The sequence below is a fragment of the Halyomorpha halys genome, unplaced genomic scaffold (assembly GCF_000696795.3).
Source record: "Halyomorpha halys isolate HHAL.00 unplaced genomic scaffold, Hhal_1.1 Scaffold58.1, whole genome shotgun sequence".
NCBI lineage: Eukaryota > Metazoa > Arthropoda > Insecta > Hemiptera > Pentatomidae > Halyomorpha > Halyomorpha halys.
This window is the reverse complement of record NW_027110919.1, coordinates 971,141-993,764: the sequence shown is the minus strand read 5'-3', so window position 1 is coordinate 993,764 and position 22,624 is coordinate 971,141. Positions and strand designations below refer to the sequence as shown.

At 28.3% G+C, this 22,624-nt stretch overlaps 1 protein-coding gene across 7 annotated transcripts in view; it reads left to right on the top strand.

Moving 5' to 3' along the window:
- Nucleotides 1-22,624, top strand: part of Sarm (sterile alpha and armadillo motif) — a 265,336-nt gene that overhangs the window by 224,310 nt on the left and 18,402 nt on the right. The window lies entirely within an intron of this gene.

Genomic DNA, 22,624 nt, shown 5'->3' with positions numbered 1-22,624 from the left:
ATTAATTAAAATATTATAGACGATAAATTTTGCAGACATAACTTTAAATGGATTTGTATGAAAATTTGAGTCAAACCTGCCAGTTACCAGTTATTTGAATTTTCTAATTTAAAATTCATGAGATGTTAAACATGTAAATTACATTTTTTCATTGTTCATCAAGCATTCCAATTCACTGTAAGCAATCGTAAAATTATTGTTTGAGCACATTTTTTTATAAAACTCATTTCCATAATGTTTTACGTTCTAATAACTTGCCAATGACCATTTTCATTTTTGTACTTCATCTTCCACCGACAAGATATTTGATGTAAGTATTGTATAAGTGAAATATTGCCTGGCCGTTTCTGTGCTGTAATATGAAGTTAATTTAGTGGGGAGGCGGTATGCTGCGTCTGATATTTAACCGCTTGACGTCAGTAAAACCTGCCTTTCTCGAATCTCGCTCGTCCTCAAAAGAAACAGGTATCTCTTGTTTTCGTGCGCAGGTCCTAGGAGACCCTCATGCGGCCTCTCTGTGTAGAAGTTTCCTCGTGACTGTGTGACGGTATATGAAATTCCTGATAGCCAATGGGCGTCTTCCTTCATTCTAGCGGTCAGCTGGTATTCCCCGTAGTTAGTATATAAAGCGCAGCATCACGTAGTGTATGTTCAGTTGTTCTGTTGTACCATCTGTGCATCACATCTCTGGAAGTATTTTTCTTTGGTACGTACACAGCTTCTCTTATTGTAGAAAATTAATATAATTTCGATGTTAATTTCATTTTAAATTAAACCAGGAAGACTAAAATTAGTCTGATGTTTGTCGCTGAGTATTTTTCGGGGTCTGGAGATCCCAGAAATTATATGCCTAATCTTTCTTCCAATTAGTGTAATAGCATCTACTTATTCTTTATTACACATTAAGGTATTAAATAAAAAAAAGAATGAAAGAGAATGTAAGAGTTATGTAAATGTTAGACTTTACCAATTCTCGATTCTACACGAGAAAATAAACAATAAAATTAAAAAAACTGTAATTGATATTATTATATCAATATTGTTTATTTTTTATTATAGTGGACGTTTAGAGCTATAACAGCTCATCTTCAACTTATCCATTATCTTACACTGCATGTTTTCCTATCCACAACTTAATCCTTTATTTAAAAAAATCTTTATATCATCTATGATTATTATATGAGATATCCATGTTTCATTCTAATGTTTGATTTTTATAACGTTATCGTCTTCAACTCTTCATCACCCAAGACTATCTACTTCAGTGCACCTTCATTTGAATTATTGTTTTATTCTAAAATAAATAAGAATTGCACTGTATCCAAGATTTTACTCGTTCTAATAATTTTGTTGAAGGCGTCCTGATGGCTTAGACTTTATTTTACTCTAATTACGAAACAAAAAAAGGAGTAAAAACACCAAATTCTCATTTTATTTCAATTGATTATGAACTGTCACTAAACTCATGTCTATTATTAAAAAAAAAATTGTAAATTATAGCCATGATCCACTTGTTAATATTGTGTGACAATGTCTATCGTCACCCAAAGGTGGCACCCATACCAAATCAGTTTAACAAATATTTTTTATATTCATATTTTTGTGTAATTTAGAATTAACATACTCAGAAAAAAAATTATTTGAGGCATATTGTATCCTCTTAAAAGATTGATGTACTATGAGTCAATTTTAATATAATATATTAATAAAAACACCTATAAAAAAATATTCAGTCTTATAGCCATAAGTGAACATAAAATTATAATCCTTTGAAAAATAGTTAATAGATACTTTGCTTATTACATTTATGAACTGTGTGCAATTTATTATATTTCAAATTATTTATCTTATTTATTGTATAAAGGACCTCTATTAATTTTTTTATAAATTACAAGCAGCCCTAGTAATCTTTATAAAAAAAATCTCAATTTCCAAGATATCCAGCACCTGAACAATGAACCTGACTTTCAGGGGACAAAAAGTGGAGCAAGGCATTTAAAAATACTTTCCTAAAACTTTCATCTTCAATAGAGTACACCTGTCGCTTCAATATAATGTTTGACTTAAAAGGCAATATTGTCTTGTTCAAACCAAACTTAAATCTAGTATTTTTTGTATGGCTTTATTTTTAATGATAAATTGAATTTATGTGGATATTTAAAAGTTGTTTTTGCATTATTTTGGAGGCATAAGAAGTATAGGTTTTGAAAATTCTGATTAACTGTTCAGAAAAATAGTTTTATCGATCCCCACTACAACTTAACTTTTTCTCTGATGTTCAGACTTGCAAGAAACTCTCCTAAAACAGTTTCTCTGCAATAGAGTGCAATTGCGGCTTCAGTACATTTTTTCGTATTTGAAAATTAGCCGTTTCGGCCTTAACAAGAGCTTGTTCTTGTGTGTGACATATTATATCCATTTGGAGATGGTTTATTAATACCAACTTTGATCCAATATTTTTATATACTGTAGATTTATCACTTGCAAATCCAACGTTCAAGATCGGAATAAAGTGCAGAGAAAGAAGTAAAATGATTTAAATAAATGTATGTCCTGCCACTTGTGGTACAGTTTCCAGTTTTCAGCTAAGATTTTACTTTTTCAATATTCACCATTGCCTGACTGACAAAATTTCAGTAGGTAATTAGAGCTGATACGAACAATGTTAGACGAAATATTAGTTGACAAATAAAATTAAATGAATAAACATTTGAAAAATATTAAAGGTACTAATATACTTTTATTATTTTAACATTGCCCAGTCGGTGTGGATTTCCAGGACTAGGAGATAATTCTATGGACTAAGCACTCCAACAATTATTATATTCTACGATACCCCTCTCGATTTCTGCGTCGTAATAGTTGACCCACAGTTGATTCATATGACTGACAAATAGATGGGTTCACCTAGTGCATGTGGGGTGTGATTTTTAGGCGTATAATAGATTGCATTCGCAGATTCCTTTCTCATCATGGAGCCGAGAAATTACAAGAACTGGCTGGTATTTTCTGGGTAAATGAATTTATCTAAAGACCACATATTATTGTTTGGTCCAAAGAGTACGTAAGATATGAGAGATAGTTGACCGTGGATGACTTATAGGAGGAGATGGTTGGGGTGCGGTCAAAATAAAACACAAATAAGTTGATGTAACTTATTTAATCGTGCCAAAGTTTCGGGTAGTATTTCTAACCTTCATTAGGGCTAAGAACAGAACAAGATAACAACCAATGAATATAGAAAATATAAACAGATTGACATAAAGTGAATAATTTTACAAAATGGAATTAATAAAATAAAGTGATGAGAGAAGTGGAAAATAAAATGTATACATAGGTAATAGAATAAGTAGGTAAAATAACATAATTAAGAAAATAAAATAGAAATGAAGTTATATAATGCAAAGAAATATGAATATATTAGTTATTAATAATTTAAAAATTATGATGAAAAATAAAATTGAGACAAAGAAAATATATGTAACCATAATAATTCATAAAGAGACAAAATATAACTAAAGTATAACAAAAGAAATGAATAGAAAAAAAAAATGTTTTGAAAACAGCAATAATAATATATGGTGAACGTAACTAATAAGATTATTTAACTTAAAATTATGGAATCTTTGGACTTTTCACTAGAAAAGCAGGATTTTACCCCACTGTCGGGCGTTGGTACTAGGATTTGTTAGGAATTAGTGAAAAAATCTTAAATTTCCCAAACATTTATACAGAATTTTTCAATTATAATAAAATATTTTAATTTTCCCAACTACGTTATGATATGTTTTAATTGCGTACATTCGCGCTCGAGAACAATCATTTTCTTTTATATTCAAACACTACATTATATCTATAAAATCCACTATATCCTAACTTCAGAGGTATTGGTATCAAATTTAAAATTTTATTTTTGAGTGAAATGCTTTGTCCACCGTTTGCTTAGGTTCTCAAATCTTTTCGTCGGTCCAAGACTTCCATTTAAGCACTATACTGCCTATCCATGGTGGTTTTTTTATGATACAAACAAATCTTTATGCCTCAATCAACAATCAAGTGAATGCCTCATTATTTTCTCTAATACACTTGTAACAATAGTGTACCCTAAGCATGCGACAGAATGCTATTTCGATATTTACACAGATGCCTCCCATCGCTTCCACTAGTTTCAAGGACATTTTTTTACACCTGATTTAAGTATTCAGATCAGTTTACTGGCGAAAATATAATTTAAAATAAACCTGCCAATACGTTTCTAATTTTATCAAGAGTAGCAAAAGGTCAACATCCCAACAAACTTTTCGTTTCCAATAATATCCCTAATTTATTTTTAGTTTAAATTTTAAAAATTACCTTACCTGTCAGCCATTAAAAGAGTTATTTACTATATCTCATAGTTATAAAGTTTATTTATTATTTTTTTAGGTTCTCTCTTTATTTTATTGTTTATTAGAACAGTCTAATACATTTCATTGTAATGTGTAATGCCGTGATATTTTCGCAGTCATAACATATAAATAAAAGTAAATAAACGATATTTTTAAAAAAGAAAGGAAATATTGTCATAGAAAATTTACTTTTATTTTAAACACATATATAATACAAAAAATATTATCAAGACAGCACTGGCTGGCCAAAGCATAAGCAATAATTATGCTTCTGATTTTTTGATATTGTAAAAATTTAAAATAAAGTTGAAAATTCGATATTAATATAATTATTAGCTCAAAGAAATAATAATTAGTAGCCATGAAAGATAGTGCTGATGTAACAATATTTATTTTAAAAGTATCAAGGTTGTATTCTATATTAGTGAGAGTAGGAGAAATGGAGAGGTGTGTGTCATGTGGCATATAAAAAATTAAGAATTTAATTGCTCAATTATATTAAAAGTTGAGATTTAAATTTTTTTAAAAATATATAACCTTATTACAAATATATTAATTATATGCCAAGAATTTATAAGTTGACGAGATAAACTTTATTGACAATTATAGAGGCTATCTAAGACTAGATAATGGTTGAATTATAAATATTTTTTCTTTCTTCTTTTTCTTCTCTACTATATAACAAAAAATTATTAGCAAAATGTCTTGTAAATTTTAATATGATAACATTACGTTTTAACAATAAATTATAATATAAAGTTTTTTTAATTATAGTGATGCAAAATGTTTTTTTAAAAAAGATTTTTATCTGACAAAATGTCACCTAAAAAAAATTAAATATTGTTGATAATGTTTAATTTATGATTTTAGGAATTATGTTTGATATTGGACAATAATTGATCATCCAATGAATAAATAAAGGATATATGAAGGTTTAAGGATTTTTAATTTCCTCAGAAGTTGCCTCATAGAACATTTTATTTTTCTTCCTAGATGTTGCTACATTGCTAAACTAATACGTTATTCATTTCTGACTATTAGTTTAGTTTTATCCTCTTCAAAAGAAATGCACTTTAAAAAATAAGCAAATGCAAAACTGCCGTATTTCTGAGTCATTGAAACCAGCCTCAGACCCTGAGTCTTCATTTGCATTACTCATTTACGAATCATATAAAGTGATAAGTGCAGTTTGGCTTTCTTCCAAAGTGTAAATCATCGATGAACGATGAAAGAAGTTGGTACTTTCCTGGAGCCGATGATTCATCCAAAGTGAAGTTGCAGTGAAAAATCTTAACTCTGTCTTGTCCCATGAATCTGGAATGAAAACCTGTTGTATGGGCTAGGTTTTTCTCGTACTTTTGTTGCTTCTGTTATGGACTAAACTAATAATTAATTTATTATTTAACAGTAATTTATATTGAACTATTTTATCAAGGTTCCATTCACCTTCTTGGGCTACTTGTCGATACTTGCGTTCAGTTCTTGAATCGTTGCCCGTGAAATCAAATCTAGGCCTTCGCGTATAATTCACAAATGAATGAAAACCCACATTATTCGATGAAAATATTAAACAGTGATAGTTCACTCATGATTATTTCCTTCGGATATACCATAAAAGTGATATGGAGTAAACTTAGCTTTAAAAGCAACACTTTGTTAACCAACTTTAACAATCACCTTTATAATTTTTTTGTATTGAAATATATACATTTGAAAATTGAAACAACTGTCATCTACTTACACATCGAGACTGATTTTAGCCTTCCTGACTAATATTTGACAGGATGTGAGCTCATAAAAGAGGAACAATCTTCCTAGATGTTATTTCACATTTATTTATGAGTTACGCCTAACAGATAAAATATGATTACATGCATTAATAACTTGTTCTCCTCCTGCCTAGCGGTATGACTCTAACTGAAGAAAATTAGAAGTCATTCAAAACATATGTATATAAATATATATAGTATGATGTAGTAAACAAGTATCCTCACACCAAAATTTCAAGAATGTTAACAGCTCACGACGATCAAAAATTACACATATTTACTGTCAAAAAACATTTTCTCTCTTACTACCATCTGACAACCCATTTATAAAAAAATAAAATAAAAATATAGTAGACTATAATAAAACATTACTAATGGTTATTACCTTATTGCAAACATTATGTAATAATCAATACACCTATAAAAAAAACTTCACAAATTATTATTCTCAGTGTAAATATTAATAATATTTAGGTATGAGTTCCTTATTACTTTAGTAGAATATTTTAACTTTATTTCTGTATCTCTGGAAATATAGGTTTGATTACTAACAGATAAGTTGTATCTGGTCTGAGCATGATTCCTGTCATAAAACATGCCAATCCGCAAAGATTAATATTAACAATTAATACAAGACTATGTCAATGACCACTTCTCTGTTGTTACAAAAAAAAAAAAAATGCTAGGTCGTAATATTTCAACATTAAATTTACCTTTAATTTTTTAATGGCTATTTATGAGGTCAGCTTTATATTGTATTAATAAATATAAATTTGTATTCCCTTAAATTATTTCTTTTAACCTATTTATTCATTGAAGGATTTTTTAACTAACTTTTTTTTTTCTTAATCTATATATATATTTTAATTTATTTGTTTCTTATTATTTATTAAACTCATGTCCCATAGTGGATTGTACCAAGCATATGGCAGGGGTTCTGCAAGCGAATGCAACTTTCTCAAAATAAAAATAAAAAATTGAAAATTAGAATAGCAAATATACATTGCATTACACCATTACTTTATTCTTTTCCTGCTTATTCAGCCGCATTAAGAAAAATTGTACCAACATTATTTTTTTAGCTGGATGATGGTGTCACGAAGTTTTTTTAAGCCGCCAAAGAATGGTGCAGGGAATAAAGTTTAGGACCCACTGCTGTAGGCTATAGGAGATGAAAACAAATAAATAATCTGTAAAGCCTTGAAACCGGTTTCTGTAGTGTATCGATTGTTCAATTTTATGTTGTTTTTTTAAGAATTCTTTACGCTTGTCAAGAATCTTTATAGAGAATCCATACGCTAATATAAAAACCTAGTCGTCAGTAATAATTTATAAGTTACGCTTTAATAAAGTATAAAATTACCTCAAACATTGTTATACTAAAATATATTGAAATTTTCATCACTTCATGAAATGAAAAAAGATTATAAATAAATTGTTTAAAACATTCACCCTTTAGTGTATATACTCATGGCCTGCCTGTGGCACTTATAGCATAATTGAGAAATATTCCTTCGAGAGCTTTTGACGAAAAGTGGTTGGAGTATTATATAATTAGCAATTATTTAATTCATTTTTATTTTTTTTACTCGACTCATTGATTAACATCCTTTATCACCGAGTTGCCTATTTATGTTCATCGCGTCATTAAAATTTGCCGTAAGAGGTTTCTTGAGAGTTGTTAAAACATTCTACAAAATCTCATTTAAGGATTTTCGTGTGAACTTTATTTTTTCTGACAATAAACGAACTTCTATTTTATTTAATATCCAAGAACTGAAGTCTCCAACCTTTCCCTAAATTAGTGCATGTTAATACTTTCAGGCGGCGACCACCATATTGTTTTAGAATTATGTTGTTAATAATAATTAAAAAAGGCTTTTCGCTATAAAAAAAATTTTACTATCTTATATAAAATAAATACTCATTTAATAATACAATTTGGAGAATATGATGATGATCTCATACTTACATCACCTATTTTACGATTGTGATAAAAAATATATTCAAAACTATGAAATGAAATGTGGACTGCTAGACATAATATATGTTGAATGTAGTATGGCCACTAATAAACATAGAAAAATGAAAACAATGATCGAGATTTAGAATTATAGTGATACATTTATTATTATGATAAATTACTATTTAAAATACATATATATATATATCGTGCTGCTCAAATCACGTAAAAAAGTCGCCGATGATATATTTTCCTCTGGCACATGTTATACCAAGCAGGCACAATTGACTATCCTGGCTTTTTTTTTTCTTTTTTTTTTTTAGGAAATTATTTACGTTGAAGGTTTTATGATTTTTTCTGAACTAGTATACACCAGTTTTTAAATTCTTACTCCTTTCATTTCTGTTATCAAGAGGCTGATTTAAAAAAAAAAATTCCTCTAAAAATTATTTTTATGCTCGATTTTGATTGCACATTTCAGGGCACAAATTCACTCAGGGTTTAAGATTCCTGACCTGGAATGTATACAAAAATGACCATGAATAAATTTGAGTTGAAAATTTATTAAGAATGTATTCATACACATTAGAGATATATATTCCTCTACATTAATTGGAAAAAAAAATCTTACTAACCTCTTAGTCAATGTTTTTGAAATGAAGAATCCCTTCATAGCCTTCGGAATTGAAGTGTGTGGTGGTTTTCAAAAAAATACTTGTAGTATAAGAACACTTAGGTTTAATCATGAAGTTCATGAAATCGTAGGTATGCAAACTTCCTTCCACTTGTCCAGAAACACTTGGTAATAGCTCTTCTAGAAAAAAGGAAAGTATTAACAATGCTAAGAATACATCGGAATTCCTTTCACCTATTACTAAGCAAATACTTGAGGCTGTACAGTGTGAGCGATTCAACGGTTTGGGTCGATCAGAATTATATAAGTGTTTATTGTGTCCGTTAGTTTTTTTTTTCTTGGAAAAAATATTTAATTTATTAATAAATTGATTTATATTTTTGTATTTACTGTGTATAAAATAGAAGCCTCAAGCATCTTCATTGAATACAATTATAACGATATCATCGTTTCCTTCGATTAGGCTTCATCAGGACAACAAATTTTTATGCTAAGATTGGTAATTATAGAGATTGAAGAACATTTGTATATCTACTTCTAGCTATAATATTTTTTTATAGTGCTGTGCTATATTTTATTAAGGTACAGCACTATTATCTATGAGATCTATCTGTGATAACTAAAATTATATAATATTTCTTAAAACTCAGTCTTTGTTTTTATCCAATAGCAAATTTTGTTTGAACTCATTTTAAACAGTTGAACAAACATCTTTTCGAATCAGTGTACTTAGATGCAATGAAACAAATTTTTTATTCTATTTATTCATTAATGCTTGTAATTAAATATTTTGAAAAATAAAAAAAAACAATCATGTCAAAAATAAAAATAAAAAACCGAATTTCTAGGTTAAAATTTTAGATTCATTTTCGATAAATAAAAAGATGAAATACCACTGCTCTAAATAATTTTCTCTTAAAATATGGATTTTTTTTTCATTTACTGGATTTTCATCTCCTTTCTCGATCCTAAAAAACAACAGTCAGTTTTTATTTCAGCCTGTTACTGGAGTTGAAATTATTTTATTTAATTAATTTTTATTCTCTCATCTGGCCTCTTTCTTAGTTCACATCACATTTTCAAGACTAATTAGTATATTTGAATACTTTATCTGTTGTATTATTTAAAAAAAAAAAAAAAAAAAAAAAAGAAAAATCATATTTTTTTATATTTCTGCGGTCTAGAAGTACTTTTTTTTAAAGTCATTTTAGTTTAATTTAAATAATAATTGAATCGTTTCTAACTCTGATTTTTGTTTGAATTCATCTCCCAAATGTCATTTCAGCGTCTTTGCCATGCTGCTTGCAATTAATTTGTTGATCATGACTTTTATTTTCTAGCATTGACGAAATGATCCATTATGATAATGTACGTTAATAACCATTTCTACGTCAGCGTTAAAGTATAACATAATAACAACTTTTATAACACGCTTATCTTTAAGACCTCTTTGTTAAACAATATTTATTTATACTTTTTTTTTTATAAATAACTGATGACTTCGAGCATTGTAATTATTGCTTGAAACTATTATTATATTCTATTAGTGCTAGTCCTTGACGACTCTTAAAAATTCCTGATAGTTGACATGAGCTGTCTAGTTTAATGTTAAACAAAATAATTTATAGTATTCTTACATAATTATAACAAATATTTTACTACAACTTTTTCTTTAAATTATAATTTTAATAATTATTACCTATAAGTTATTTTTGTATAAAAATACAGTTTATAATAATTTTTTTTGTTTCGAATTTTATTAAGTCATTCTGTTGTTAAATTATAATATATTATATATCGTTATAATATAATTATATATCGTTGGTTTCTTATTTAAAATTTTGACTTGTACCATTTCTAAATATTTTTTTAAAAAAATATTCTCATAGTTGTAAATGTTGGTGTTTTATACACAATATTGGATAATTACTTTAAATATAGAACAAACTATAGTTGTTTAGTCTTTGTAAGATTCTCAATTACAAACTTTAGCTCCGTTCTTACTATAAAGAAACTATGTTTCTTTTAGGTTGAAACATTAAAATTAATATGGATATGCGAGTGAGTGATAATATTCTATCTTAAATTTGACGAGTTGTCTAATTATTAAGTCAATGTAAATTTTACGACTTGGAATTTCGTTTCTGTGGAAAATAACCTAATGATTACATTTTATTTTATTAATTAATTTTGGCAACAATAACTAACTATATTTGATTCATTATTTAATTAACTGTGAAGATTTTTTTTTATTGTTAGATTTTAATTTTATGATTAAAATTCAACGGCTGTCATGGAAGAAAATAATAAGGTACATTATTTGTATGTTTTATATGTTAGACATATTTTCAGACAATACATTTTCATTCAGTAAAACATTATGTAATATCTATATAATCAATCATTTAAATGAAACGTCAATGTTGTAAGGATACTTCAAGGATTTCCCAAATGAAGCAATAACAATTCATTAAAATACAATTGAGTGTTAAATATATTCCGAGAATGCATTTTAAAATATAAATTTATTTTCGGTTAATTATATTCTGAAATATTTTTAACTGGCTACCAGACATTAATCATGCTTATTAATATTAAATACATATTGTTATTATATATTTGTCATATTATTGACATTATAATACGTTATGAAAATTATGGGTTGCTAAAGTATGAATAATGTGAAATAGTTTCTTGTAATTTTGCGTGAAAATTATCTTTTTTAAATGAAGTTATCGCCTTGCTGATTTCATGATGATATATAATCTTCATATCTGCTACATGATAAGCCACTTAGAAACTGTCAACACGTAGTACGATATAGTATTTGTAAAAATTGAAGGCGAAAAAGAAGTATACCACTGGCGTAGTAATTATGATAGTTTATATTAGTACTATCGCATTAGCAATAGTATTCGTTGCAGCAGAAAAACTAGAGTGAGTTAGCTGTCATATGTATACGCCTTGACAGTGAGCTGTTAAAATGGATTTCGGTCTGTAAAACATTGTTCTTGTATTATCCCATTCAAAATTTTTAACCTATCAAGAGTAATAGTGGTTGGGTGGTGGCTGTAACGCTCAATTTTACGACTGCCATCAGGCTTAGGTTAGGTTTACTGCCATGCTGTTGGAGAAATGGATATGGAAAATATTTTGCTATAAAATTTCATGACATCTCAGCTCAATGTTGAATTATCGTTGTGAAATGAATTTGCTATAAATAATTTAATTTCAAATTTCTCTTTCGATTCGCTAATGGATTCATACGCGTCTCTAATCCGGATGTGCTACTTAAAGTTTCAGTAATTTGTTAATAATTTCCTCATAACAATTTAAATTGCAAAGATTACGGAAAGGGAATATTGAATATACTAACAAATACGCCGAAATGGCTGTTGAATCCAGGATTTAAACCTCGGCGTCAGAGATGTCCACAGAATGGACTGAATTGTTCTCGCTTTCTTGGATGTCTTTTTTGTGAAGCGATTCATGAAAGATTCTCTACAAAACGATAATGAACGAGGATACTCCAGTCAAAACATTGGATTTACAACCGCAAGGGGAGGAGATCGAAATACTTAATAAAATCAAGTTGACACCTCTATACAAAAAAAAATTAAGATTATTAAATTATATACCACCTGCACACCATAGCTATTTTAAATCCCTACCGCAAACAAATACTGGAGAAGACTAAATAATAATTAGTATAATAATACTGATTAATGTAAAATGATAATTAACTAATTAATGTAATTAATTAATATAAAATTATCCAACACAGAAATAAAGTTGAATATGTTTTTTATTTTATAACATACATGGAAGATAGACCCATCTCCGTTTTACAAATCATACGATTTCTACCACTTAATTGTACCACTCATATAAATATATGTATAAACACATGGTTATATAATATTATAAAGGTTGGGTATGACACTGCAATGCCGGTTAAAGTCTGGATGATTTGATGCAGATAACTTTTTTTGTCGCAAAATGCTTTCTTTATCAGTTAAACTCAATTTTTTTTTTCTATGAGCCATTTTTATTATAGTAAAATAAAATATAACACAGAGATCACTTAAAGCTTTTTTAGAGAGAAAAGCTTGTACATTTATTTTTGTAACAGAAACTTTCTTTTTCAATGGACTTGTGCTTTCAAAAGAATTTAAAATGCCATTTCAGTGAAATCGAAAGCATTGCAAGTCCATTGATAGCCATAAAAAACTATTAAATATTAACCAATGTTAATTATGATGATTGGGATGATAAATTTGACCATCATAATCTCTTACTAGTAGTTAAAAAGTCAACGAGACATCTATCTTTTTTATTTTAGCTGATAAGGCTTTATGAATAAACATTGTTTTGAAGAGACAACGTTGTTTATGAGATTAATCCGACAATATATTAAATTAACCCTGTGGGGGCGGGGGTGGCGCCACGGGGGCTGCTATTGGGCTCAGTAGGGGATGGGCCGCCTCCACGGCTGGCTGAGGCTTGCCCTCCGCCTCTCCGGTTGGGCCAAGGTAGGCAAATCTTCGATAGCTCATCCATGAATCCACTTGTACTGTTAGAGTTTGTACCAAGAGCGGTTCTGCTGCATAGGAAAGTTATTTGATGGGAGTCGTATTATATAATCCCAGTGCACTGGATATTTTTTTAAATGCACCCAAAACTGCTATTTTTAATTTACGATCTCATTACATTATAATTTATATTATTAAAAAAATTTAAAAAAAAAGTTTTGTTAGATATATCAGGATGAAAATTTTCAAGTATGATATCTACACACATGTCAAATCTCAAGTTGCGTTAAACATTTATTTGAAAATTAAAATTTTATTCTTATGCGTTACGGTACTTAACATTTTCGGTAATATTACAAGAATACGACAACTCAAATTATTTTCTATTAAACACTGATTTATTTTAGCACTTCTTTTTTCATTTGAAAATCTGTGTGAATCGACTGTTTTAAATGCCCCTACAACGACTACGTCCAAGAAGGGTTTCTTAGAAATAACGGCATTATAGATTTTTTGTCAGCTGCGTAAGATCAATAAATAGGTCACTATTGTACCAGTAGCCCTCAGCTCGGCTGCAGGTTACAATTGTAAAGAATTAGCACATTGCTAAATTATAATAAAAAATAATTTTAAAAAATAACTGAGCCAAAACGAAGGATTCAGTCTGTACGCTTGAAGTTAAATCATAAAAAAATTTATTGGCGGTTACATGTTAGCGCCAATTGTTTATTCTTATCAACTGTTATCAACATTTACTGTTGAAACAACTAATTAAATACACAATGCCGATTGTATGGTATATTCGCGTTAAATACTTCATTGTATAGGACAGGAAGCAAATTAACCACTTTCCGACAGGTTTGCTAAATAAAACAATGTTACTGTTGGCAGTAAAACAAAAAAATATATATTTACTATATAAATTATCCTTTTAGTTGACAGTATGGCTTCAGTTTCAACAATTTTCTGAAAAGTACTTTTAATAATGTTTACAAAATTCTTATATTTTCTTTAAATAAATTATGGCAGAAATATAAATTGTATTACAGTTCACTAATGTAATTTCTGCTCTTGGATATTTATTCAATGCTAAATTTTTATAGATTAAGCATTAAAAATACTTTAATGGTTTTTATAGAGTTAGCTGTCAACTGAAAGTTTCTAATTAAATTTTAACATGTATCCTTTGTTATTGGTAAATTTTTCTGGTAGGAATTCAGTGTAAAATTATACTTTAAAGCAACTCATCAGACATGTGTTTGAAATAAATGATAACCTATATTTCACTTCTTGAAAATAATTTAAAAAAATTAATTTAATTCGCTAAAGTTTTTTTAGCGTGTAGAAAAGCTTTCCCTTTCGTGTCTAGCCTGTTATCGCAATGAGAAAAATAAATTAAGAAAATGATGACCTAATTTCTCTTAAAATGAACTGTGTCATAAAATTTATGAAACGTAAAGGTATCATTTTTAAATATTGAGAACCTGAAAGTACAAATCGATGAAATGGTTGAAAATTTAGAAAAAATCGCTTATTCAGCTATTTTGGGGGAGAGGGCTTTTATATAATTCATTGAAATATATAATATAATAATAATACTATAAGTTGGACGTAGGGAATATGTTTTCTCTGTTAAATATACTTCATTCAGAACTCATTAATTCTTTGTCTATGGAGGTAAATGATTGGATCTTTCCTAACTTTTTAAATGATTAAATATGTTTTATTTTAAACTTTAAATACATTTTACACAATATTGGCTTTGCCTCTTGGTATAAATATACCATCATACTAAGTAGTAAGAGATTATTGCAATATCAATATGACATTTGAAAAGGAAGGTACAAATTTTTGGTGCACCTTAAGATATTTCTTTTGTTGCCGAACTTGGTAATTTAATAAATTAGTTCTGAATAATTAAACAGGGAAGATATTAACATTACTTTTAATTTATTTCCTCCTCTTTAGTAAGCCCCACAGAAAATAATATTTTAAATTATTTATGCATATATCTGAACCTATCCTTCAAGATTATCATCTAATGACTTGAATACTTCCAATTTAGGGATAGTTCTAATATTTCAAATTGCTAAGGCTTGAAAATGGCTTAGTAATGATTGAAACATTTTTCTAATAATTTAAAATATTTCTTCCCGATGAATTTTAATGATGATTATAATAATCAATGATAATTGAAGTAATCATGATTATTATAATAATTATAATTGAAATAATCATTGCAACATAATGATAAATAAATATACTAACTGTAATATGATATATATTAAATTAACCATTGATTAAAACTTTATCCTTACCAACATATAAAAGTTATAATTTTATTTTGTTTTAATAATAAATTTAAACTGGTAGTTGGTATTCTAAGCTAAACGAAGCAAATTCATCGAATTACATCGACTAATCGATTTTGTAAGTTATTTATTCTTTCCATGCACTTTATGAGCTCATGGGTTCCCAGCAAAAGTAGTTGGAAATAGTTGTCACCTCTGTATTATCGAACGTGTGTTAGTGCACAAATAAATGACTCATTGTGGTCGTTAAGAAATTACCCGCTTCTGGAGTTATGCCATTGATAAGTTGATCCACTCCCCATCCTTGTGAGTCATAGAATCGTTTTTGGGTTTCCTCTAGTAAAAGATAAGAGATTCCATTCATAAATTGAACAACGAAGTTTCGGGGAAGAAATCTGGAATGATTCATTGAAATATTTTTCCTCGTTTAGGTAACTTAAATTAAACTGAACTGCATTGCAGTTTAATGTATGCATCTTGGTCCGATACTGATCTTAGTTTAACTTATGGTAGTCGGTATTAAACCGTCAAGTAATATTACAAGAGCCGGGAAGAAAAAAAAGCAGTTATCTCACCCCAATTTTTAATTACTTTAATGAAAACTAGGTATAATTACTAGTCACTATTGATGAGTCTGCCAAGTATAGGCAGGGGAAATAAAAACTGGCGGCTGTTTCAAAACCTTAAAAAAACATTAATTTTTCATTCAGAGCACTCACTATATCATAAAAACACTAGAAAATTTAAGAGAACATTATTTAAAGAAAAGTAAATTTTCTGAAATATTAGCCCTAAAAGAGCTATTTACGTCAAATAGTTCTCGAGATATAGCTTTTTAAAAATCAAAATGTCTTAAAAATCTACTGAAACATTAGTAGTTAGTTTATTTATTTTGAGAAATCTATATCTCAGGAACTGTGTGACGTACAGATGTCTATTAGCACTCAAATTAAAGCTACTTTAATTGACTATAAAGGAGTTTATGACCTTTACCTTGGTAAGAATAGTAGTTTTCATTATATTTGTTAAAATAAATTGATTTATAGTTGTTCGGACAATAAGTTTGATTTATGAAAAACTTCATTTCAGGAACCATTGGACTTACAGATGTCTGCCAGCACTCAAATTAAAGCTAGTTAAATTTACTACTAAATAGTAAATTATGTTTATCTTTGTAGGAGTATAAAAACGATATTTGACGAAATAGACTCACAAAATGTCAATTTCTAGTTATTCGTATAAAATGTTGGATTTTTTAAAAAATATATCTCTATATCCATAAGACGCACATATGTCTGCCAACACTCAAAATAAAGGAAATTTAACTTGCTATAAAGTAGTTTACGACACATATCTTCGTAGGGGTAGTAGTTTTTATGATATTCACCTATGAATATAAATTTTGCAAATGAAAATTTGTCCAATCAACTATAAATCAATTTATTTTAGCAAATTTCATGTAAACCACTACTCCTACGAAGATAGACATGATAAACTACTTTATAGCTCATGAAACTAGCTTTAATTTGAGTGCTAATAGACATCTATACGTCAAATGGTTTTTGAGATATAAATTTTTCAAAATAAATTCACTAACCACTGATCTTTCAGTACGTCCCATACAACATTTTTATGAAATGTTGCTTTTTAAAAAGCTATATATCGAAAACTATTTAACGTAAATAACTCTATTAGGGCTCATATTTTAGCAAATTTACTCTTCTTTAAATGACGTTCTCTTAGGTTTTCGTGTGTTGTTCCTATTTTTAAGATATAGACCTCCGAATGAAAAATTAGTTTTTTTTATCGCTTTGAAACAGCCGCCATGTTTATTCCTCCTACCTATACTTGGCAGACTCATCAGTTTTGACTAGTAATTATACATAGTTTTCATTAAAGTAATCAAAAATTGGGGTGAGATAACTGCCTTTTTTTTCCTCTTGGGCTCTTGTACTATAAGTTGTCTAGGCTGTTCACCGAAACGTAGTGGATTGAGGATTTGGTCTGAGATGGTGTTCCATGGAGGATGCCCCTTACTGTTTTTTTCAGAATCGAATCCCCGGGTTCACTGCACCATTCATTTTTTTATTAAACTATATTACTGTGAATTATTAGTTTTTTTATTGTAATTGCAAAAAAATACCAGTGAAATATGGTAAAACTTTAATAAAATCGTCTTGTAAGTTTTTAAATTGTAATAATTTTTACCATTCATTGTTTTCCCTATGATATCTTTTATAATATTTTTCTATTAAATTAGGTTTATTTCAATATTTTAGAAAAGAAAAAATAAATCAGATTTGCTACCGATTAACCATTTGAAATATTAATTTCGAATTTTCCTACATTTGAAAACAATCATGGAATTTATGTAATTACTAAATTATTTTTTAGTCTTTTTGGGATATTTGATGTTGAATTCAAGTTGAATAATACTCTGATGACTAGACTTAAAAATATTTTTGCTTGTTTTATTTCTTTTAAAAATTAGTTTATTAATTTTCAATTTCCATTTTGGTTTTTGTAAAATATTTACAAATAATTGTGTTCGCTTACCTCTATCCTCCCTAAAATAAAATACAATGTGACTTTTGGAAAATAATATTTTTGGGAGAATCATTCGGAAAGTTAAGACTTAGATATTTATGAAGATGTTCATAAATTAGAAAAGCAATTTTATTTGTCTTAGGGACTAAACTTATGATATTTTCACCTCTGAGCTAGGGAATCAGTTACCTTCATACTCGAACTTATTTTTATTCATTTCTTATTAATGGTACATTCTTTCCATTGTATATTTAATTGGAATTATAAAAAAAAATACAATTATGAAAGTAATTCATTACCTCTCAGTCAAAAATCAGAAAATAAAATATTTACACAAAATAGAATATTCACTTAAAAATCATAAAATATAATATATCTCAAGGACATCATTTCGCTAATTTTTGGCATATATATATTCTAATTTATATTATTATACTATGATTCAAGGTCCAAATGTACCTAAATAAACCCATAAATTTTCGAAATTGCTTGTTTTTGGCAGAATTTCCTCTTTTCGCTATTTTTCAATCAATGATATTGCTCAATTCTTCCTAATAATAATGTTAAATAAATTTTATTGTTAGTACAGCTTCCAAATTTTTAGTTAAATTTATTATTATTAGCAATTAAATTTCGGTTACGCATAACACAAATTATGTGTGCACAAGGTACTACTAGTCAAGCGGATGTTATATTAGGTTATCGCTGATTTCTAACATTCTTTATTGAACTTATCGGTTTCGACAAATCTTGATATACGCATGTGTCACGCCTAAAAAGCATCGTTAACGCGATGGAAAATCCTTGTAACTCACTCTTATTGAGAAAATTTCTTATTAAATGTTGACAGCGGTTGTTAAATATAAAAAATGCATTCCTTATTGGAGTATATCGTATTTTTCTATTTTTATTGATTATTTCAAATAATCTGTCATTCTAAAAGTTTTTTAAGGATATTTCAAGAGATATATCGTTGTAGTATTTTAAAAAATAATACTTTATTATGTTATATTTAAAATTTTAATTTTGGCCAAAAGAATATACTAGCAAAGAATCCTCAGATACTAGTTTGAACAATGCATAGATCCAGTCATACCATCTGGCCTGGGCCGTCAGGCCTATATACAGCTATAATATATAATTAATATATGTATTAAAAAAATTGTTTAAAAAAAAACGAAAAATTGTAAAAAAAGTTCATAAAAGTCATCATTTTTATATGTGATTTTATTATCAGATAGGCCTAGGAGCGTCCAAACTTAAAAACTTCCATACATAACAATACACAGCTATGTTGTTTCAGGAAAACTGCTTAACAAAGTTAATGTTAATGATAATAAATGATAACAGTTAATAAATAATTACTAGGATTATTACCAGATGTGTCACCCAATTCCCTTATAATGTATCTAAAATAATTCCACAAACTAAATTGGATTACATTGCTAATGTTTCTAAACATTGTATTCAAAGTCTGAAAGAAAATGACAACAAGTTTGGTGATTAAAATAGTCAAAGTCAGAACTGAGTACAACCTTAACATTCCTACCTTGCCCTTCTGGCAGTCAAGGTAAATGCATCAGTGGCAGGAGATAGATACTTGTAAACATTGTTATAAGTAAATAAATTTGATTTGAAATTTCAACAGCTGCAAGGAAGAGACCACTAAACGACCTTTTGAATTATAACTGCTGATGTTTTTTTGGCACAGTTTGTTAGTAAGTCCTTGTTATACCTCTGTTACTATTTAAATAAACAAACAATAACTCAGTTTAAGATTACACTTAAATAGTTTAGGCTCTTAAACTTATAACTTATTTTTTAAATACGTAATGTTCATCTCATTTGTCCCTTGGATTAATATTAGAGATCAACGTCCCCTCCACTTCCACAGGAAAATCTGGATAATTATTTTATCAAGATTAAACCTTCTTTGTAATTTCTTTAACGAATCCTTTACGATAAGGAAAAAATTACAATCTTTTCAAAATAAAGTCCTAAGAATTGTAGTGGATGCTCCTTGGTTTGTAAGAAACAGCCAACTGCATTGGGAATTACAAATAAAGACAATAGAGGATTACACCAAAAAAGGGTTCATGAAGTTCCACTCCCAGTTACCTTAAATGAGCAGTGACCTACAACTTGGGAAATCCAACCACAACTCGAAGACTCACGCCCAGGCTGCTGCAGGACATCCTGTTATAAGTTCTATATTTATCAGTTCTGTTGTCACTCTAAAATTTTGTTTTATCTTGATTTTTTTTTTCTCTTCATCTTTTTCTTAAATTCACTTTCTTTTTTTTCATTAGAAGTCAATTATTTATTTTGTTAAATCCATAAATGCCATTGTTTTTGTTATTTACTATAACTATAACTTAATAAAAAATAAAAATAAAGAATTATTATTGTATCTTAGTTTTATTTTATTTGTAACATTGCATGTAGTTATGGATGTCTTTTGTATGGGACTATACCCCTTCCCATAATCAATTGTTAAAAAAAATGTACCTTTAGCATTAACCATGTTAGGCCCACCTGGCCGACCTCGTATTAAATAAATAAATAAATAGAGATAGAAAAATTCTAAATTATAAACATTGTTTAGACGGAAAAATTATTCTTTTAACATAAAGTTGAGATGACTACGTAATCGAGTGAAGATGTATTAGAGAGAAGCGTGCCCTTGGTCAGACATAGCAAACACACCGATTATTTTTAGTTGTAAAACGGTGACGTCAGCGTTTAACACCTATATTTTTTCTTAACTTGTGGTTAGTTTAGTCTCCGTCGAGTGTTCTCCTCCGGTGCCTGCTAGTTACAACATGGTGATAAAACCTTATCTGGAGTGTTTTTATCAGCATTCCGATTGTAAGATTACTAAAGATCACCTAGTTACCTATTCAGTGCAGTCTTCTAGGCTCCATAAATATGTACGGGTCGAGGGAGTTCGTGAGAGTGAGTATTAATTTTGTCTAGCCCTTGTGGGATTGTTAGTGCAGGTGTCTGTCTGTTGTGTCATAATGAACATGTGGGGGCGTGTCAGCTCGATGGAGGACCTCTTCTTTTCCAATGGCTTCAATCAATTCATTACACTTTCACAAAAGGTGATATTTTTGTTTTAAATTTCCTGATTTTAAAGAAATCTATTTTCTTTTCCTGTCGGTTAAATAAAATTATTACAAAACATAAGGAATTTAGTTGATCTCTTAAACACGTTCTTTATATCCAAATGTAACTCAGTATTTAAAAAATAATGAGATAAACGCTACGTTAATTTTTGTTATTGTAGAAACTTCACCAGTTTATCCCATTTATACCTACTACATAATTATTCTCAGATACTTCGGATTATTCTGTATATAAACTTCCCAAAACAAAGTTTAAATCATTATCTGAAAGGCTTATTTACTTTTTCTTTTTAATTTGTAATAAATTTTTTTTTTCAATTAATTGTTTTCATTATTGGTAAACAATTTATGTAACAACTTATATCATGCTAAATCTTTAGAATTTATATTCTTCTCAAATAAATGATCCTTATACTGTAACAGGTTACAAAAAATATTAAAAAATTGAGGTGTTAAACCTATTTATCTAGATCTCAATGTTAATTCAAAAATTTGAAATAGTAAAATAATATATTGAGAACTATCGACAACATAAAAATTGTTTAATGGGTATAAAACAATTATTACAAAACATCACTTCAAATGCTGAAATAGCTCCTTTATATTCCATTTTAAAACTGTTACGTTTGTTAATTTGAAAATCTTGGCACAATTTTCCCAGACGTTAGTTTATTCCATTCATACCTCATAATTATTCTCTGATACTTAAGACTATACACAGTAATACAAAACAATACCTCCCACATTCTGATATAACCTCAACAGAACAGCCAACCAACATATTTAAAACTTAGAATGTTGGCCCTATATTCCACAAAACCAAGTGGGAGCTTCAAATTTTTTTCTGAACACCTTTGGTTTATAAACAACGCTTTAGTTAAAATCATGAATTCATTTAATGTATGAAAAGCAACTAACACCAAAAAGGAATATTAAATTTTTACAAAAGGTACTTTCCATGATTCTTTTATTACTAAAATCATTATTACTTTTGAACAGTCAATTTATTTAAGCACATCAGTGTTTCTTCACTTAATAAAGACTGCCGAACGTAATATTGAACACTAACATCTAAACAAACTTGTAACAGGTTGAAAAAGTTCCCAAAATTTGTCACTACTTGTTCTACTAGTAATGTCTTAAGTTAGGGGCAACTTAGATTATGGGGCTTATGTAAATATGGTCCTGACTATACATAAACCATTGATTGAATTAAAAATTGATATCTGTAAGTTCCGAAAATACACTTTTACCACATTATCTGAAGTGCTTATGTACTCTTATTTATTTTTATTTTTAATTTATTATTTTAAAAAATAATTTATTTGCAATTAATAGCTCTCACTAACTG